The following is a 21,723-nucleotide window of genomic DNA, read 5'->3' as shown; positions in this document are numbered from 1 at the left end:
ACCCCTCTTTCCTGGCTCCCTCATGTGTCTGGGGTGCCAACCCTATTCTAGCACAAGGCATCAACATATCCAGTGAATGCCAAGCAGCATTTTCCAGGTATCCACAATGTTTTCTTGTGCTGTGCATTTACATAAGTTTCTGAGGCTTTCCTTCTATCATACAGCCTTTAAAAACTGTATACCAACCGCTGCCTAACAGGACAACCCTTGCACAAGTTCACCTTGCCCACGAGCTGTTTTCTGGTCATTCACGCAGACATATATGCATTTCACGTGGCATCAGGCAATTTATTCATGAAACCAATGACTCGAAGACTGGGACTTTGCTCAGCACGAGTGAGAAACAACAAACCTCGCTCAGTCACGTTGCTGCAAACACCCCTAAAGCAAAAGCAGTAAATTTCTGCCTCAAGCCCTTCTGGTCACAGGCTTGCATATATCAAACAGCGCCACTGGACAGCACCCGGCAACTTACTAAGCAATAATATTTCCAAAAATTGATCACCATGCCTCCTCTAGCACCACAGCGACCAAAGGCCCCCGATCAAGGGAAGCCGCAGGTCTGGCGCGTGCCCCCCTCAGACCTCCGCCACCCACTGACCCCCATGTCCCCCAAAGCCCAGCACTCTTACCGGGGTCCTCGGCAACTCCTCCCGCCGCACCTCCGCACTGTCACCCCGCGGGAAAAAACGCCCTCGCTCCTCTCCTCAGGGGCGATGGCTTCTGACAGAAGACGAAGGCCGGGGGGAGCCGCTCTGCGCCGCATCGCCACGCGGAAGAAACACCCCAAAACTCAAGGCGGTTTTTCCGTTTTGGTTTTTTTTTTTTTTCCCCCGCAGGCACCACCTCGCCCTTCCCAAGCTGGGGCGGAACTGCTACCCTGAGGGTGCCAGAAAAAGGAGCGGCCCCGCGGGGAGAGCCGCCTTCGGCCACGCACCGCACGGGGGCAGGCAGCCCCGCCGGGGCCCCGCCACGCTCCGTCGCGCGCTTCCCGCCCACCCCACGCGCCGCCCGCCCCGCCCACTTGCCGCCCGGCGCAGGCGCACGCCCCGCCTCCGTCACGCGCGGCGGCTCACTCCCGCCGCGTGCTCGCCATGTTTAGAGCGGAAAATGGCGGCCGGCGAGGGCCGGCGGTGCCGGTCGGTGTGGGGTCCGGGCGGGAGCTGAAAAGCGGGCGCCGACGGTGCACCGACGGTGGAAGGAGCGCGTGTGTCTTCGTGGGAAGGCGCAGGTATGCTGGCAAGCGTTGGGTTTTTACCTCAGGCGCTCCCCTTCCCGTTTAGGGCCTATGGCCTAGCCCGCATCTTTGTCTGCCCCTGGAATGTCTTCTCCTGGCTTGGGGCGCATCTCCCCTGCTAGGCGGCACCTCCGGGGTGCCCGGAAGGCACTGGGGAAGTAAGGGTGCTGTGGGGATGCCCCACGGAGGTGGCACACCAGAAGCGGGGATGGATGGAGCTATCAATCATAGTGCTGTTTCTAATCAGCTGCACCCTGGCTGGTGAACAAATGGCATCTCATTTGCAAAGCTTTTGCTCTGTTCTCTCATTAGCATAAGTATTGTTTTCCATTATCCGTGGTGATTCACATTAAACTAATGCAGATTCATCTGTCATCTGAATATATTTGAGTAAAGGGCAACTGTGAATTCAATCAGTGACTATTTGCCCCTCTCCTACTTAACAACTAAAGGTGCACAGTTTCCTGTGGAAGTTGCCTGTTGGTGTGGTTTGAATCCTGCCTGACCTTACTGCAGTGGAAGCAGATTTGTATCTGTTTGCTAGATCAAATTTGAACTTGTAGATATCGATACTGATAGCATTAGTAATTCTGACTTCCAAGGTGACTTGGGCTTGTACTGCAACTCCTTGGCTTATGATAAATGGTGTATTTTATCCTTACGCTGACTTGATCAATTTAAGAAGCCACAGTTTGTCTAGTAGCTTGAAATCCATTGCTATTTATGGTTAGCTTGGATGATTAGAAGGGAAGATAGTAGTCTTAGGTCTTCTCTCCTTAGACTACATCAAATACAAGAAGTAGCTGTGAGCTGAGCTCTCTCTTTCACATGCTGCATGGACATCCAGTTTCATGTAACGTTTTTGTAACTGCAGGAGTCTGGTCCCCCCCAGTATGGGTCATGCTATTGCACAAGATTCCCCTCAGTTTTACACTATAATTTTTTGTGCTTTACCCAGGACAGTTACATTTGCGGGTAAGTTGTTACCATGGTCCTCTCAGTAGTGTTGGCCTGCCAGTGTTGTAGAATAGACCCCTTCTTCCCCTGGAAAGAGGAATTTAAATGCTGTGCTTTGTTGAATGCTGAGGGATCCTCCTAGACAATAATTGCTGCTGAAATGCATTATCAGGTCATACTATGCTGCAGGGAGAAGGTGATGATGGTGGAGTTGCCTGATACTTCCCCTTCTGGATGCTCTGAATTGGATGGGGTGGGAGCTGTAAGGATAAACAAAGAGTCCACAAAGTACTTTCCTTCATCACAACCACCCAGGCTATAATTCTCCAGGGTGCATACTCTATAAATTCCCTTTCACTGCTGGCATGTTAATGGCACTTGGGGAGATGTCACTTCAAAACTAAAATGAGCAATGACACACCGAGCAGCAGAAGGTAAATGCCTTTTAACTGGATAACGTGTCAGTTAAAGGCTAAATTATTTCCCTGCTGTCACTTCCCTTTACTTTGCCGGCTTGTGTTATTGGCCGTTACTGACAATGGTTGAGAGAAGTGATGCCCTTGGCCCTGGGACATGCTGATTACCTTTGTAGCTATCTGTTTATGGTGGAATAACAGGCAGATGGAGCTGAAATCAACTTCCATTCTTTTCTCTAGGATACATAGAAGTGACTTCTACAGTGAGATATTCACCACTTACGCAGCAATATCTTTCACTAGCAATCAGCTGCTTGCAGTGTGTCCTAGACAGATTTGCCAGAAAATAACCTTTCCTGAGTGTGGTAAGTGTTTCTGGTCCAGGGTCATTGTTTGGGCCTTCTAGCCCAAGAAGAAACATATACATCTAAATATAGGTCTGCATAGGTCTGCTGCTCCTGTAGGAGTAGTACTTTGGGGGCAAGATGTATCCTCAGATATTCCTGTAGGACATCAGAATGGGAAAGGGACCCTTAACTTCTTGAGACTGGATGTTGGGGCTTATAGATGATGGTAATTGGAATCTGTTGTGCTAGGTGCTGTATTAAGATGTGTGATGCTAAGGTAAATACTGCTGCTTTAGAATTTTACTGGAGGTTGAGGGGAAATTTATGTGTGCAAGTCTCAATGAATTATATGGGTGAGTCATTACATGAAGGTAAGTGGTAAAAGCAGCATTAGGTGCTATAAAACTGATCGAAACCAGAATGTTAAAGAAATTCTGAAAATTGATATATTATTTATACAGTGGTCTTAGTATTGAAAAAGCTATACTTTCTCAGCAGACTAATTGTTGTTAAGTAGCAGCAGAGTGGAAGAATTGATCTCTGGGTTACAAAGCAGCAAAACCAGACCTTTCTGCTTTTACTGTGTGGGTCTGGTTTGAAAGCTGCCCATGCAGAAATGGCCCTGTGGTTCTGCTTACAACATTGATACCAGGTGGACACAGTTTGGAGGAGATGATTTTCTCAGTTCCAAATGTTTTGAGATCTGCAAGTCAAACCAGGCATTTTCTGTATCATCATCCTTGGTAGTAAAGGTTCTGCAGGGCAAATTAGGGTTTTACCTACACTTGCAAAGTTTTGTTGAGATTTAGGAGATTTCTTACTGCTCTCCTATATTTGAGCAAACTCTGAAGTGGCAGTAAGGTAAAGGTACTAAAATCAGTTAATATTTCCTTCAAGCTTTAGTGGATCTTATTTGGAGTTAGACTAGGTAATGATGACTCTGTTCTTACCCAGTTTAGGACCTGAGTCATCCTTTCTTTTAAATGCCTTTGTGGGAGGTGGATGAGGAACAGCCCGGTGAATGAGTATTGTTGTGTAGCAAAGCCACTTAAAATGCTTTGAGTGTGTTTCTTGTGCCCATTGAGAACCAAAGATCCCTGAGCATCAGAGTCCAGCTTAGGAACCTGAATCAAACAGGAGGTATTCAGAGTTATTTCAAACACTTGGAATGTGGCAGAAGTCTTTTAAGTTCACTAGCAAACACATGGAAAACCAGATGGTTTCTTTGTGACAGAACCCTGAACATAACAGGGAAATAGAATATATTCCCCTCCCTCTTTTAGCTGGAGAAAAGAATCTTAAAAATGCCTTGCATGTGTGCTAAATAAATAAATTTAAAAATGAACCTTCTGGCCAATCACAGTTTAGCTACCCTGCAATTAAACAAATCCACAAACTGGCAACACATTTACATCTCATTAAGGGGAGGCAAATGCAGCAACTGCATGAAAATTTAGAAATTAGACACAATTACCATGTTGGCTGGAGGCAGGAGGGGGGAGCGTTATTGAGGGAGGTTTTTAAGAGAAGTTTGATGGTTCCTTAATTGGCTGCTGCCTCCTCAGACCCACCCAGCTCTGCTGTTTAAATGAATTTTTCAAAAAATAATCATTGGTGCTCTGCCTATCTCTGCAGTGCAGCAGCCCCGAGGAGTTAATGAAGCAAGACCTGCAGAGGTCTGCCAGGGAGCTGCAAACCTCTAGGGCGCTCCCCTGGCATGGCACTGGGCAGGTCTCCCTGGCACCGAGGGACAAGCCTCCACTGGCACTTTTCATGGGGTTTGCAGAGACATGGCTCAGACACGCTGACCCTTTTGCTCTTGCTGTGCTCTGCAGCTGCATCCATTCACATGATCGGTTGTTTTGAAGGGCTGATATACTTAGAATTGTAGTGCAGCACTCACCAAAGGTAGAGGGTGCCTTGCCGTTCACTTTGATGGCTGGAGTATTTGGCTGACACCAGTGGTGATGTCTGCTAGTACGGAGGTATTTATTGTCTTTGTACAGCATCTTTCCTTGTCTCTAGCAGTTGCCTAGTTCTGCAGTATATCTCTTAAGAGGTGCCAAGTTCCTTCCTGCTGAGGTGGCTGTATTTCTTAGAAACTGATATGGTGGGGGGGGGGGGGGTGGTTTCTTGAATAGGTGCAAATATTAATAACATAAATAAAAAATGCTAAGTTGTAATTATGCACAGTAACTGGGGATAAGGACCATCTCAGGCATCACTTCTGGGAGTAGGACCTGGGCTTTCCTGGGGAGTATCTAGACCACTGGATTCGGGAGCCTTTCCACAATAATGCTAATTAGTCATAAGACTGGTAGTAGGGATGCCCACTGGAAGGCAGAAAGTTTTAGAAAATAAAACCACAAGGATTTTCAAAAGGAACAGTGAGACAGAAGGGACGTTCTTTTGGTTTTGGTGGGGTTTTTTTACCCTCTTGCACTGAGGCAGAGATGGGTCTGTCCATGGGTGCTACTCCAAGCTGTATTTCTGCAAAACTCCAAAAGCACCAGCAATGGTGTTCCAGATCAGTGCAAATGAAAGGTAGCTGTAAATAAGTTCAGCCCACTCAAGGGAATCACAGAGGGGTGAGGAATGAAAAAGTCTGTTGCTGCCAATCACCAAGTCCACTTTGTCCATGTGTTTAATAGCCCTATTAAATATAACAAATGTAAATCTTGCAAATTGCATTGAAAAGGATTCAGCTGCTTCCAAAACAGAGGTATATTTTGGATATATGACTTGTACTTTAGATCCATAAATGAAAAGTTAGTATGTCTTGAAGTTACAGGTAAATGCTACATAGGTGTTTCTTTGTGTTTTTGGAAGATGTGAGGTCTATGCCTTTCCTTTCTGAAATGTACAGTCCTTTACCACAGTTTTCTACATGGCTTCAGCAGCAAAATCCAAGTTGGCACAACTGAAACAAGTTAAGTGGGGAATGAATAGAAAGTCCTACAGGCTGGCTCATACCCCGCATACCAATTGATACGGTTTGTCTGGTACAGGGGAAGACAAAGAAAGAAAAGAGATTTTTCCACGTGTCCTCAGCTGATCCCTTGAAAAAATGGAAGCAGTGCAAATGTAAAAATAATAATTAAAAAACCTTTGTAACTTTATTTAAACAGGAAGCTTTTAAAAAATATGGCCTGTGAGGTTCAATTGACTTTAAGCAGCTTAAAGTTTGTGTTATCAACGTTAATATGCAACCTGCACTATGCTTGTTCCCCCCCCCCAGTATTTCTTTGGGCATCATGTTGGTTTTGGTTTTTTCCCTTGAAAGTACTTTGAAATGTGCAAGCTCTGTGATAGCTCAGGTATCTCTGATCCATTAGATCTGTCATTTTGCTGGGCACTCTGACACTGAGGAGAAGCTTTATCATTAACATAAGAATTGATGAACGGTGTTGAACTGGTGAATTGATAAGGAATTAATGACATTGTGTCGAGGGACTACTGATGAAGGGTGTAGGGATCTATAGGGAATTTATATGTTCTGCTATAGATGAGACTGTGTTGTCAGTAATTCAGGGGACTGTATGTGCAGCAGTGAACAAGTTCAGAGCTGAAGACAGTTCCCATGGCATTAATCATCAAACTGTCATTGAGTTCAGTAGTATTTTACTCCTGAAGTATGCGTAGCCTTGATATGAATAACTAATGTAGGTGAGGTGCATGGTTAAAACTATGCTTTGGCTGAAATGTAGGTGTCACTTAGGGGGCTATAAAAGCTCTCTGAAACCCGCCGTACAACTGACCAGAAAACCGCCCTGGCCTGATGCCACTGCAGTCTGTATCCCAGCCAACTGCCCTAGTGCCTTTCTGCCTTCTATGTAAAAACAGGACATTGCTTATTCATAAGGTAACTATCTAGGAAGGGTTAATACAGATGATACTTCAGAAGTGGCTTCTGCTTTTGGCTGATGATGGGGTTTGTTTTATTGTCATTTTTATTATGAAGATGTCTTGCTTAGGCAATGAGAAGTGGGCTGCAGCTGTTCCTATCTTGCCAATTCATACCCCTCTTCCCTGTGCATGGATCACAAGGATCTCAGGAATAATTCATACAAATGTCTCCTAGCTTAGCCAAGAGAAGCAATTTCAGCTGGAACAGAATATAATCCATTTTACCCTGGCATTGAATAAAGGGAAGGGTACCTGCTATTACTCTGATTTTTATTTTTTTTGCGAATGTTCAGATATTATGGTGATATGTAGAAAGATGAAATCTAAAGATAGATATAAAGGGTATAAATCAAAACCTCAGGTGTAGTCACACGCAGGCTCCATGGAAACTGTGCTTGCAGTTATCATTTCCTAATGGGGCAAACCAGGAGTTTCAGATAAGCAAATTTGGGCAACTGTAAGAATGAGATCAGGTTTTAATCTTGTGTTTCAGATGTCACAGTACAACTGCATTGTAAACCCTGAGCTCTTGCTTTTGGCAGCAATGGATATTGCTGAAGATGTGTCATATATCTGAACAAGTTGGAATGGGAGCATTTTCTTGGTCTTTTCTGAGCACTCCAGTGCCTTGCTCTTAGGAAGAAAGCAGCAATTGTCTCCTTGCCACCTTATTTTTTGTGTAGTGAAACAAATGTTATGAAGTGGATGTAAGTAGGTGTAATTCTCTCGTGGATTCCATCTTTTACTTATTTGCAATAATTGCCTGACTATGCCAGCATTAGATCTGGAAGGCCCTGGTTAAGATAAATTCCTGCTGTGCCGGGTGCGGTTTTATGAAGAGTGGGGGAGGAACTGCAAGAACAACAAATTAAAACTAATCTTATTTCCTAAAATATTTGATTACACAAACTCAGTTTGTTATGCAGAGCTGCCCTTTTAAACACGTGCAAGCTGGCAAGTAAGCAGCATTGTACAAAGAAAAGAATACACAGGACAAAACAACAACCCAAGATTTGTTCTACAAGAAAACAACCACCTTCTGTAAACTACTGTAATAATAGCTCAGAAGACTGCCCTAACCTTGCTGTCAGTTAGTATGCTTAGCACACTCAGGGGAAAGTATTCCCTTCTAAACTGGGGTCCTTGCGGTGTGCTCTGTGGTGCCTTGTAACCCAGGAATCTCTGAAGTTACCTCTTTACCATACCTCAGATGGAGTGGCAAGTTGCCAAAGTGTTTGGACTGAAGTTTAGATACCTTTCTACGGTGAGTAACCAGGAGTCTGTAGTTCTGGAGTAGATGAGTTTCTCTTTTGCTTGTTTGTGAAATTTCTTCGTTGTCCTGCTTTCGGCTGGGATAGAGTTAATTTTCTTCCTACTAGCTGGTATAGTGTTGTGTTTTGGATTTAGTGTGAGAATAATGTTGATAACACACTGATGTTTTTAGTTGTTGCCAAGTAGTGTCTACACTAAGTCAAGGATTTTTCCTCTTCTTATGCCCTGCCAGCAAGAAGGCTGGAGGGGCACAAGAAATTGGGAGGGGACACAGCCAGGACAGCTGACCCAGACTCCATACCATATGATGTCATGTCCAGTATATAAACTGGGGGGAGTTGGCTGGGAGGGGCGGAGCGCTGTGCGGGGACTGGCTAGGCATCAGTCAGCGGGTGGTGAGCAATTGCATTGTGCATCACTTGTCTTTTCTTGGGTTTTCTTATTTATCTTTTTGTTATCTTCCTTTTCATTACTGTTATTATATTTTTTTATTTCAATTATTAAACCGTTCTTATCCTAACCCACAAGTTTTACTTGTTTTCAATTCTCCTCCCCATCCCACCAGGGGGGCGGAGGGGGGGGAGTGAGTGAGCGGCTGCATGGTGCTTAGTTGCTGGCTGGGGTTAAACCACGACATTCATGAAGACAAAAAGAACATAGATAATTTGTGCACGTGGTGTTTATCTGCTGCTTCTTTGCCCAAACCCCTGATTTGTGTGTCTTGGGATGAAAGAGCTATTTTGAAGCATTTCTATTATAAAACTACTCATTGCCATACCTTGTTGTTTTACTTGATCTTGGAGCTTTGCTGCCTTGGGTAACCCAAAAGCAAAGCTTCATTGAAGACCCTGATCCCTTTCCCTCCCAAACACTGTTTTATTCTGTGAGGAAACGAGGTTTCTCCAAAGATGGTTTCAAATAAGTAGAGGTTATTTATGCTTCCTTTTATCTCGCTCCTGGTTTGAGCAGAGGTGAGAGGTTCTGTTTGGTAAGCAGTCTGGGAGCTGCTGTGGAACAATGGGGAAATAAATTCCATGCTGGAATTCGGCAGCCCCTCCAATCAATGTACTTTCCAGTTAATTTCTCTGTAGAAGCAGGACTTCTGAAAACAGTGTGCTGCTGTTAGCTCTGGCTTTAATTTATTTTGAAAAATGCGTAATTATCAAGCTGTGAGCAAATTGCCATTCCTTTCACCTGGCTCCTTTCAGAACTCATTCGCATTCAGAGGAGCCATTGATTAATGAACAGAGCAACAGAGGACAACGATGATCCAATGCAGCCACAGGCTACGAGCTGCATACAGCAGAAGTAATGCCTCAGGAGAAGGTATGTTAGGGCCTGTGTTGTAAATCACCAGATGAGGCAATGCTGCCCCTCATTGTGGTAAAAGACAAGAGTCAGGTCTTAGGAGATGAACTTCTTTCCCATTCCCACTCTTAGGCAGTGAATGAGCAAAAGTGAGGCCTGCTTCTTAGACCCTCCCCATGCTGTGTTTCTGTGTTAAGCTGTCCTAGCGCATGATCAAATGCAGATGACAAGCCCATGTTACATTCTTATTTTCTTGAGGAAGGAAAAAAATGTTAAAACTCAGCAGTTGTTGTGGGGCAAGGACATTCTGTGCTTTGTACAATGCAGCAATCTCCTGCATTCAAAAGGACCAAAGGTTCCTTCCTCAGGCATACTTCTGTAGAGCTCTTTTTAGTGTCCCCATTTTCCTTGGCTATGCCTTTTCCACACTTGTGGGACAAAGAGGAGCTGGCTGGTAGCCTTCTATGTTGTTATGTATGATGATGTTCTATGCCTTTCTAGGGGACATAGATGTACCCGTGAGGCTCATTCTGTATTCCCACTTCTAGAGGTTTCTATGTGGCTGTTGTGCAACTTCCTTTGATCTCATAAAGTTAGATTCAGAGGCAGCTGTGTAAGGGACACTGAGCTGATGGATTTTGTTCCTCTTCAATATGAAAATTACGCATCTTTCACTTCCACTAAGTTTTCAGTGACTCTCTCAATCTTTTCTTCCAGCTTCAATCCCTGACCTTTTTAAAATGACTATCAGAATGCTGTTGGGTGTCATCTGCACATGAGCTAGTGGATGTGAAGTTGCAGAAGTTGAGATGAACAAAAGTGTTTCTTCTGGAGTGCAGATTAGTGTCACTTAAACATTGATACAAGGTACTGATTGAGTACAAGCAGCAGCTATGTTGTATCCCTTCTGCCTTGTCCTCTTCACCCTTGATCATCTCAGGTGTCACTCACTGTAGGTTTGCACAGACCCTTTTCAAGCAAATAAAAGTTCAGTTCTGTGTGTTTATTCGCTGCCATGTGCCCTCCCCAAAGGAGTGTTAGTTGTGATTGTGATTTGATGAGATGTGAAAACGCGTAACTGCTGGCAGACAGAGTCCTCCAAATGTTTCTTTTAGAGCTATCTGTTACTGGTGAGTTCAGAGCACTGTTAAGCCAGGCTGGACTGAAATTGTTTAATGTGGAGGGGGGGGGAAAAATCAGATGTGCATCCTTGTGTAGTCCCCCATGCCATATTTTTCCTTTGTTTTGGGTTTCTTGGGGTTCATTTGTTTAGGGGGAGAGCAGATGTTTTTTGGTTACGGTGTTTTTTTTTTTAACTTCTTTGGGCTAAACTGCAGAAGCAATGAGAATGCAAAGCTTTTGGTAAGCCTTTGCCAGAATTTAGAGCTTTGCAGGATTGGACTGTGATCCCTCTTACTTGTTGGAGACTTTATGGCTCCCTGTTTCTGCAAGAGTTAAGAACTGTGTGTTAATATAATCAGGTTCCAACTTAATAGCCCTCTAGGCTGAGCAAGCTGTAAGCCGATACCATGAGAAGTAGGATATCAGCTCCAAAAAGGGGAGGAATACTTTATTGAGTTTGCAATGAAGGAGAAAAAAGAAAAGCCTACCATCTGAGACCAGCGGGTTTTTAGAATCCTGCTACAATCCATTTAACAAATTGTTTCTCCTCTATCTTCACCCTAGTTGTTCTTATTGTTATGCCTGTTATCTGATGGTTATTTAATCTATATTTTGTAATTACTTCCCTTCTGTCTTTCAGTCCAACATACATTCATTTTCTTGTTGCACTAACGCAGTGACCTACATTATCCAAGCTGTAAAAGTCAATTATGCTGCCTGTGATTTTTCAAGTGGCGTTAAGCAAATGGGTTTGTGTATTATCCACCCGTTACCTGGTTCCTGTCAGAAGCCAGTTTTTCTCAGGCACCTCTTAAAAGCGTCTTTGGAAATACAACTGCTCTTCCAGATCTGGATGCAGATTGCACTGCTACAGTGCTGAGAAGGTTTACAGAATGTCCTGCCCACTCATATGGACAATAACGAACATGCATTATACCTTGGAAGTGAAGGTATAATGAAGGAATTGCATCAGTTGTCTGTTTCTTACTGTGAATTGGGAATATATTGTTCCAACCTACTATATCATGTTCTGTGCAGGTTTTGCACTGTACTTGAGTGTGTGGATTTTGCACCTCTGACATTTAATATCAGGCTTTAACTTAAAACCACGTTTGTGGTATTTGATAGGTAAGAGGTATCACTGTTACCAAACGGATTGCAAAATCCGGTGGGTGGGTGGGGAGGATTGTTTGTTTTTTAATCAAGCCTCACTCATTAATGCCTGAAGCTTGTCTGCATATAGATCTTCACCCTTCATGCTTTTCCCTGGCTTCCTGTTAGAATATTGAGATGTGAGCACATTACAGATGAAGTTTAGAGCCCGTGCTAATAAGCTCTCCAGGTCCATGCTAATTTGGTAGTAGAAGAAAAGGAGGTATCAGAGGGAATTTGTTAGATAGAGGTGCAATCATTCTAAAACTCCTGGCTCTTCTCTAGTACGAAGGCTGATTGCTTTATTACTTCAAATCACGAGGTGGCTTACAGCAGTAGCCCTGTAGCATGACTTTTCAAAAGACCCACCAGCCATTTGACACATTCGTGTGCACACATATCCTGATTGAGATACGCAGATAATGTGTATGCCTGTCACATACGCACTCAGACGTGCACATGTTCTCATAGGGACATGCTTTCACAGGGGCGAGGCATGCAAAGATAAGGATTTAAACTTGTGCGCAAATACTTAATCAAATGGGTATGCTGTACTTTAAAACAAATACGCATCAGACAGACATTGATGTGTATGTTCATTGACTGACATACTCAAGAGACATACATTGGTTTTCAAGCATTTGCTGACACTAAGTATACACATGTGTAGTCATGTGGACGTCCACTAAACACCGACATACATGCATATGTACTTTCAGGCAGATGTGAATGCAGGCTAAAGGCTAAATACTATCGCCTTGCCTGTACTTACCAGAACAAAACAGGCATTTAACAATTGGGTTTGAGGTTGATTGCAGGAAGGTGGGCAAAGATTGTTGTTATCACTGCCCTATGATAATAGCGTTTCATCCCAGTTCATGACAGTTAGATTACCGCAGTATGAACCTCCTCCAGGACGCAGAGCTGTCTGTGCCTGTATTCTCTTTTCGTTAGACTTCGTTAGACTCTTCATTGTGGCATTCTCAACTCCTCCACTATGGTTGCTATATTTGCTATGACACCTTTACCATGAGCTGTACACATGTGCAGTTTATTCCGCCTCTCAATAACAAGCTTCATGCTGCAGAAACTGTAGTTCTTGGGATGATGCTTATGAGGGATCCCTTTTTTATAGTTAAATGTGGAAAATTTCATGGGAGAATTTGTCCTTCCCCCATTGCTTTTTTTTTTTTTCCACCTTACCTCCTTATGCATTATCTGTACATGGTCTAATCAAAAAATTTAAAATTGAAGGAGTGGTTCCATGAAAGCAGTAACTTCTGCACTGCTCAACAAGCACTCATAGTGAGGTTTTCCTATTTTAAATGTGGGAAATGTGTGGCATTTTTTTCCTCAGGCATTTGGGTATGGAGCTAGTTGTCAGTGTGCTGCTATAATTTCCAATACCATCTTTGAGCCCAGCCTAAGTACCAACTGATTTAGCTTCCTGTTTTCCCCCCCTTACAATTCCTTCTGTTAAAAGCAACTGTTATTCCTTCATTTAAGATAGAGCATTAAGGCAGAGAAAATTGAAATGACTTGCCCGAGGTCACTAGCAGAACTAGGAACAGAATGGAGGTCTTGCAAGTCTAAGCTCAGTGCTTTAATCGCAAGCTCAGATCTAAAGCTTAACATTTGTACGTGACTTTGGGGGGGAGGGTGGGGGGAGGTCATAGCTGAGGTTCTTGAGGGAGCATTCCAGGTAGTGGATTGTGAGCTGGTTTGTATCTGGTTATGTTTTGATAGCTGGGTTTTTCATTATAGCAGTTTCTAGAGTGGTTTGGAAACATGATTATTTTAGGAAGTTACAAATGAATATAAGAATAACCAGAAGGCCCCCATGAAATCATGAGTATAGCTGGGGAGTAAAAATAAATAAGTACACTTTAGCATAATTTTTGAGCTTGTGTTCTCCCTTGTAACCCTGTCAGTGCATGAATGTGTGCCTGGGGCTGGCTAGCTGCAGAAAACAAGGAAGAAGGTTTAATAGCTCAGCTGTAAATGTGAGAGCATCTTGTCACTGGATTTCCACAGATTGGTTTGGATGACTGTAAATGTCTGAATTCTAATATGTGCTCATTGGGAGGTGTTCAGCAATCAGTATCCTCAGTGCTGTAAGCCCAGCTGGGAAGATGGACCTGTACAGGAGCTAATGCTACAGAAAAAAGATCTCTATTTCAAGAACCATAACAGCAAATTTGATTTCCACCAGCCTAGTGTTTATAGACCGGTATTCTCTCCTCTACAGGAGGCCAATCTGAGCTTTCACAGGGCTCCTGCTGGAAGAAATCAAATAGCAAATTCATGCAAGGTTTGCAGTAGCAAAAGGGCAGGTAAGGATTTAACTGGTTGTGCTAGTGGGAGGTGAGGGAAATAAGAGGTGGGGGAGAATGGCTCAGCAGGGGAGGAGGAACAAGTTGCTGTCAGCCTCACTGCACTTTTAAGAACTCATGGAAAATGCTGAGATCTACTCTGAGTCACCTTACCTAAACCAGGTGGTCTTTGTTTGATGGAGCGTGGGCTTTTTGTCCACTGCCTAGGGAAGATAAGGAAAAGACAGTGCCAGAGGGCTTGGAAAAGTTATGTTCGTGAAACCTTTGTTTCAGCATTCCCCAGTACAGAGACAAGCTAATTCTACCCAAAGCAAAAGTTTTTACCGGAATAGTTTCATGCATATATTTTTATTGACTTGAGAATGGGGAAGAGTTGACTTTCAGTGAAATATCTGTAGGCCTCATCTTTCAGTGGTGAGGTTGGCAGCGTGCCCTAAAGCCCTGGACCCCATAGGTGCTCTCACGCCACGCTTGGACTGCAGAACTGGTGTCCCCTGCAACGTGCCTTGTGTTTCTTTTCTCCCTGCTCATTCGTTGGAGTTAGCTGCCAAAGGAAACAAGGATGTGCATAAGGATGATAGGCAGCCAAGTCTTATCTCAGCAATGGCAGCCAGGTTGCTTTCAGAGTGTGTTCTGGAAAAGCAGGACATATGTCTATTACCCCTGCTGTGGACAAAGCAAATATTCCCACCCCTGTGTAGATTCCCAGTAAGGCAAGCCATTGTTATTGAGAGCAAAATCCTTTGATGCCCTTTAACAGATGCAGGGACTTTTCTTACAACAGGACCTGAACGTGGCCAGAGGCATGTATTCAATAATGAATCTCTTTGCAAATGCTGCAGGCTGATTTTTGAGTACTAGTTAAATGGAAGTTTTCAGACCAAACCTGAGGGAGGCATACTTATCGCAAGATATTTGGTACTTTAGACGAAGACTCTTTCTTTTTACCTAAGATTAATTTTTCAGGGGGAGATGCCCACTGGCCCAACAGAATAATTACATATTTCCTCCAAATCCTCCTGTATAAAAGGAAGGGAAAAATATGTACTAGGAAAAAGATGCATGCTTATAGCAGATGAGAGTTGTACTTTACAGAAAATGGCCCTTTGACAATATATCTTTGTGAAAATGAAGGCTTTGACTGCAAATCTTTGTGCCTTTTGTTCTGAAATTGCAATCTTGAAAAAATTTAATCAAAACCTGCTTATTGGGTAAAAGGCATTCAGTGAAGGAAAAAAAAAGAAAATAAAAAAATTCAGTACTTTAGTGCTGGGGGAGGGCAGAAGGGTGAATGGATTGCTGTTCCTGTAGGAGTTACTGAATAAATAAGTCATTAGGAGTACTAAGACGGTTTCCTCAGAACTACCACAGCCTTTACTAGCGTGTCTCAATCCTGTTGCTGTTGCTGATACCAGAGGAAGCAGTTTGGCTTGGTGCAAAGTTGTTTGCGTACAGGGTGACTGAGCACTAGGCATTTTCACTCTGCTCTTGCTGGTTAGGCATGCATTTATACTTCTATATGTATTGTTAACACGAGTATTTATATATATATATAATAGTTCTTAGTAACTGATGTGTTGTAATAAGTGCTATTCAGAAAGCGTAGCAAATGTAGGACCAAGGCCCAGGAAGATTAAACACAATGCCTCTTTTTATACTGTTACTTGAAAAATCCAACATTTTACCCATCTGTCCTGAGACTGGGGCAGATGCTTAACTACAAGACCACATTCTTTATGTAGTCTTCTATTAATACTATATGCTATTGTTGCATTATTCATCTATTTCTTTGGTGAGCTGTAAATTACACTGGCCATCTTCCCTCCTCTCAGAGACTGGTGTTCCCTGTTTTCTCATGTATGAATCTTATCAACATGAAAAGCAGCATCCTCAGCTGGCACTTGAGGAACTGAAAGCTGAAAAGAAAGCTCATGGTATTCTGCAGTGTTCTGTGTATTCTGGTGATACCCGTGCTTCGATTTCTCAAAAATTTAACCAGAATTCTTTGGCCAGTTAATGTAGTGCTGGTACACTTTTAGCTAGTTTGAAAGCTGGTGAGGTGACTCGGCAGAGCAGAAGAGTTGCTTTCAGCAAGGTCATCTTTGGAAGGAGTAATGGGCAAATAAGATCTAGGAATAAGCTGTTATGAGACATTGAATCTTCTTCCTAACTGCTTCCTCCATCTGCACAAAAAAAGAGCTAACAAGGAACTTCCGAAATTAGTATTAATGCTACTCCTAGGTTTTCTGGAGGTAAAGGTTGGCTCCTCCAGGGCATTCTCTCTTCTCTTTTATAAGCAGTCACTCTTCTGCAAACTGTCACAAGTCTGGATGGTAAGTAAAGTTGATATAAGATGTGATGGATTTGGCTCTTAATTCACATAATGTTCTGAAGTACCCCATGGACCTTTGCACTGGATGGGGAAGGAATTTCAGGTTGCTAAAGGGGATTTGTTCTTGTGTAGCCTGTAATAAAACAACAGCTTCACTTCTGATTATTGAGATTCTGTTTGGCAAGAGTGAGTATATTTATACAAAAGGTGCCATCAAGACATTGTTACCATTTGAAATCAATACAGTTTTGGGCTTGTTTTTTAGTAATAATAAAAAAAGAATAATTACGTGGACCTTTATTTAAAAAAAACCAACAAAAAAAACTTCCATTACAAAAGCTAAATGAGATAAATAACCCCTGACAGAGCAAGAAGGCGATCTCACTAAATTGAATCCAGTCAATTTTAACATTCACAGCGCTAGAGGCAATTTTAGACAGAGTGTAAACGTAATGGAAAAAACATATTCCTGAAGCTGACTTACAGAACTCTGTATTTGGGCCCTTAATGATGATAAATCAATGATCTAGAAAATAAAATCCCTTTCCTATTAACCAGATGGGCACACAAATTCTTCTCAGACTTTGAGACGTAAGCACCCAAAATTTTCAATTAGCGTTTCACATCCCACTACCTTATAATTATAAGTAATTAAATTGGAACATCGTGCAGACACACATATATAAACTGTCTTTCTCTTGCTTTCTCTCTCTATAAAATAATGTCTGTCTGCTGATTGATACAATTCTTTAACTCAGCTTAGAGATTCTCTGCTAACATCATAAGAGATGCACTGAAGCAGAACTCTGAAATTGAATTACAACCTTTGTATTGAGTCACAGAGCAAAGTTGTGATTATGAGGTCCTGCCTCTGCTATTTCTTCCCTCTGAGCTCAACTTTCTCAGGCTTTTATTGCGCCCTGAGGAGGCTTTTTACCTCCAGTACCACTGGGTGCAAGTGTCCTGATAGCTGCCTGGCATGCTCTGCCTTCATTTGCCTCTGTGGTCACAGATGATAACTTCTGAATGGCTGTGCCCAAAACAGAGCAGAAAAGGGGGCAGGGAAGACTTGGGGGAGCTTGGGCTGAGCAGAAGTTCTGCTGGGTGACTTCACTGCTGTAGCATTCAATGAGTTTATAGTAGTCCAAACTTCATGCCAGCTCCAGAAAAATAGCTAGTTTTGTACTGGTAGGCTGGGTACAGGGTAATGGCTGAGAGATGGCAGTAGGATCCTGGTTTTGCTGTAGAAGAATCGGATGGTGCTTCAGCATCTCTGAAAAACAAGTGGCAACTGAGCAGCTTACACCGTGTAGCTAGGTTTGTCCACTGGCCCGTTAGGAGAGTTAGTAGGCTTAAATATTTTTTGTTTCTTAAACATACCAAAACTTGAGAGATATACATTTTAAAAATGCCAACATTTTCCAAAGTTGTAAATGCCGGGTGTACTACACTCATGTAATTTTGACTGTCTTAATCTGACAGTTGCAAAGGAGGAGTCTCCTTGTATCTAGAATTGAAAACAATATTGTAATTTCTGTTAGTCTATGTGGTAGATTTGAACTTGGTTAAATTTGTGTAGATTCACAGATTTCAGAGGTGTCATCCCAGCTGCACCACCTAAAGGATTTTGCTATGCTGAAGTAAAAGACGTAAGTCAATTTCTGTGCAAACATGAGAGTTTTGCAAGTTGCATTTGTTTTACATGGCATCTCATGATAGTTTACCTAAAGTGCAGTGGTTATTGCCTGGCTGTTTCACTACTGCTGTGCTTAATGCAGTGGGCAAGATATTTGCTCATGGAAAACGTTTACTCTGGGCAATCTGTGTGCACAGAACCAGACAACAGAGAACGTGGAAAGGAGGCATAGCTTCAGAAATCGTGGTTCCAGTAAGCTGGAATTTTTGAGGTCTTGGTTTAAACCTTAAGGGGAAAACAGCAGGTGAAATGGAAACTTGAGATGATTGAAAAATGTCGAAATTCTCTGGAAATAAGAGGGACAACGCTGTCTCATAGACATTCCTCTCTTTTCAGCCTTGTAGTACATTTAAGCTTCCACATGTTTGACGATGTGAATGATTAAAGTAGGGTATAAAGTCACTTTTTATAATAGTGACTGTCATAACTTTACAGTTTCCTGTGTGTAGTGACAGTGGGATTACATTCCAGTTTTGTTTTCAAATATGTAAATAATGCTTATCCTTATGACTAGAAGGTTAACTTCATGACAACATAACAGCCTCGGATATTATTCTTAATGAAGTGCTATTAAACTCTAGATATTTAACTACATCATATTTATGTTGTAATTATTCCTACTTGCTTGGTGCAGTTCCAGTTACATAAATCAGTGGCAATTTCAGAAAGGCTCAAACAAATGCATTGTGTAGTGTAATTGTTGGGTAATTACAGTGTAATTATATGTTTATGAAATATAGTCCACTATAACTTTTCTTTGTTTTGGCTTTGTGGGGTTTTTTTTTCCCACTGCCCACAATGTTTCTGAATAGACTTCATGACCATGCCTTACACCTTTAAGGCAGAGGGCCTTTGAATACCAGGAGTGTTGAATCATGACTTGCTATGGATTAATTGTCATGGTTAATTGACTTCAGCACCCAAGAGATCATAGATCTGATGAAAGCATTTCTGGGCCTGGGGCTTTAGTGGCTTTTGCTTTCTAATGAAATACTGTCATCTTCCTTCTGTCAGGACACTTGCTGTATGTCTTTGCTTACATTTACCTGTTTACAAGAATTCTATGGGGATTTTGTTATCTGTGTCTCCTGCCCCTCTGTCACATTTGACCAAGCTGTCTCAAATTTATTTGGACACTCAAAGACGCAGATTAAGACATAAAACCACAGTAAAAGCTTAAGTGTTGTTTTCATGGGAAACAAGGCTAAAAATCTGTGTATTTTCAATAAAGCCGTAGGCAGAAGAGTCCATTTATACTGATTTTTATTACCTGTTCTAAAACTTTATTTTAATGCAACTTCAGGAAAAAAATGTTCTAGTCTGACTCTGTACCAATTAGGCTAGTGGAATTACTAATGAAGTCAAAATATTTGCTCTAGTTCATGTACTGAGAGGCGTGTTCACATGTATATGCTCGTTCCCTTTCTTTAAGCTGGGATCTGTAGCTGCTTGACAGAATTTCAATATGAAATACTTTGTCTCCCCCCGTTACTTTTTTAACATAAAACAATGTCCTCTGAAATCTTCACAATGCCTCTTTAAACAGCCCTTCTCTTTCTTCTGTTCATCGTTGGACAGAATGTTCCCTTTTGTGTGCCCAGCAGTGTTCAGAACCTGCTGGAAAACTATTCCTGTGCATCTTGCAGACTACAATGCTGTGAACATGTGTGCCTCCCAGATGTCTTAACTAAATGGACAGGCCTCCCTTTATTCTGAAAGTCTGTCCTTGGTAGGCATGGGGGTTATGTTTGTGCTGGTGTTTATGTCCAGAAGATCAGATAGGGCACACACAGCATTGGAAGGGCTGAGTCTCTAAGAAGGTCCAGTAAATGTTACTGTGGCTGTAACCATGAAGATAAACTTGCAGCATCTTTGTGCTCTAATTGATGCATTATCTGGTTAATCATGAGAACTTGCTAGTGGAATTAGGTTTTTTCCAAGTTTAGGCAGGAATAGCTGTAGTCACATTTTTAGAGGGCTGTCAGTCCAAGCTTTGATGTTCTAATTCTGCACATACAGAATCCTGGGGAAAAAAATACTATTTTGGAAGCAGTCAGGCATGAAAAGCAAAAGGTTGTTGTATCTGAGCTAATAGGAAAGACCTAACACAGAAAGCTGATAGTTCAGGGTGTTAACTTCTGATACTGTACACAGAAACACATCCTGAATTTCTATTCCTCAGTATATTTTCACATATGGTTGTAATTTACATGACATTTTAAAAAATGTCTTCTACACTGCTTCTTCAAGTTTCTTCAGATACTTGTTTTACTGGCCTCTGACAGGCAAGCATTGAGATACTACTTCTGCTCACCCAGCTGTCTCTCACACGAGGGAGCAGGAAACTTGCCTCTTGGGTCATGGGAGCTCTGGCTGCTGTGTTGCAGTAGAAGAGCCCGTGGGCTGCTCTAGGTTACAAACTGCTTCCCTTCCTACAGCTGTAAAGCTGTCAAGCAGGAGCCTTACTGGTTTTAACAGCAGCTGAAAATTTCTCGTGCCAACTTCTGTACTTTTTTTTTTTAACTGTTTGAACAACACAAAATGCTTGATTACTAGGAAACACTTCTTCCAGAAATCTTGGCTTTCCTAGATCTGAACAGGGGAGGTTAGAGTCATATTTTTTTTTTATTTCTTTTTTTTTTTTTCTTCATTTCCCTCATACATTTTCTATGGATAAAATTGTCTGGGGCCTTATTCTCTTGGTTTCTAAACATGAGGTGCATGTGGGAACGGGCAGGATAATAAAATAATCCTGTTCTGTATTTGATTGAGCCATCGTTCCTTTATCCCTGTCTGACTGGAGTGAATCCAGCAGAAACGTTTCCCTCAAAGCCTTATTAATTATTTATCTTCCCTGTGTTAGCAGACACAAATAAATTAATAAATCACATTGTTCTGATGACCAGCTGACTGTAACTTTTCAGTGATGGTAAAGTGGAGATGTACTTCATTTCCAGGTCTCTACACCACTAATGTCATTGTGATTACCATATCAGTCAGATAGTTATTTCTCAGAGCTGTTGACCCTTACATCTTGGTTTTGATGCTATCTGATCTGGCTTTTGGAGAACAGGGCTGACTTCAGAGAGATTGTTTACTTGAGCAATGACTTGAGCAACAAGGAAGGCACACTACAGTGACTCACTGCCACTGATACTTGACCTGCTCTGTACTGAGCACTGAAGTAGGCTTAGTAAAGGCTTTCCCCAATACATACTGACAGGACAGTAGCGGGTCAGTGGGGAAAGGTCTAGGCTTCCTAAAAAGCACTGGCAAGGGACTGTTTCTTAGATCAGTATATTGACTGATTGCTTGTGTGTGCCATAGCGTGATGTGTCTTAATGCTGCTGTACTTGGACAAGTGGGTAGAGCTTTCTAAAGCATGCCTGTACTTCAATCCAGAAATCAAAGAAAATAGCGAGAGGCATTTGAGCACACAAGATATTGGGGGCACAGCTAGGAAACAAGCCCAAGTATGCTGATTCTCAAGCTAGAGCATTGCCATTAGACAACTACCCCTTTCCTGGTTTTATGTACAAGCTGCAGGCCCACCCAGCTGATTTCTCTAACAAAAAAACCCCCACCCAAACCACAATGCAGTGTAGATTCCTTTTCACATTAGGAGCTTTTTGTGTATTAAGAAAA

General features: G+C 42.4%; 1 long non-coding RNA gene across 2 annotated transcripts in view; it reads left to right on the top strand.

The window, feature by feature from the left end:
- The first annotated feature begins 1,175 nt into the window (after positions 1 to 1,175).
- LOC127025913 (uncharacterized) overlaps positions 1,176 to 21,723 on the top strand; it is a 53,140-nt gene continuing 32,592 nt past the window's right edge. The window contains exon 1 of one of the 2 annotated variants that reach the window (XR_007767715.1): positions 1,176 to 1,231. This is a non-coding gene — a long non-coding RNA (uncharacterized LOC127025913). Of the gene's footprint in view, positions 1,232 to 2,868; positions 2,976 to 21,723 lie in introns of those variants that run through there. The other variant, XR_007767714.1, reaches the window with a different exon arrangement.

This window comes from Gymnogyps californianus, chromosome 25, assembly GCF_018139145.2.
Source record: "Gymnogyps californianus isolate 813 chromosome 25, ASM1813914v2, whole genome shotgun sequence".
Lineage (NCBI taxonomy): Eukaryota > Metazoa > Chordata > Aves > Accipitriformes > Cathartidae > Gymnogyps > Gymnogyps californianus.
This window is presented reverse-complemented; position numbering and strand designations above follow the sequence as displayed.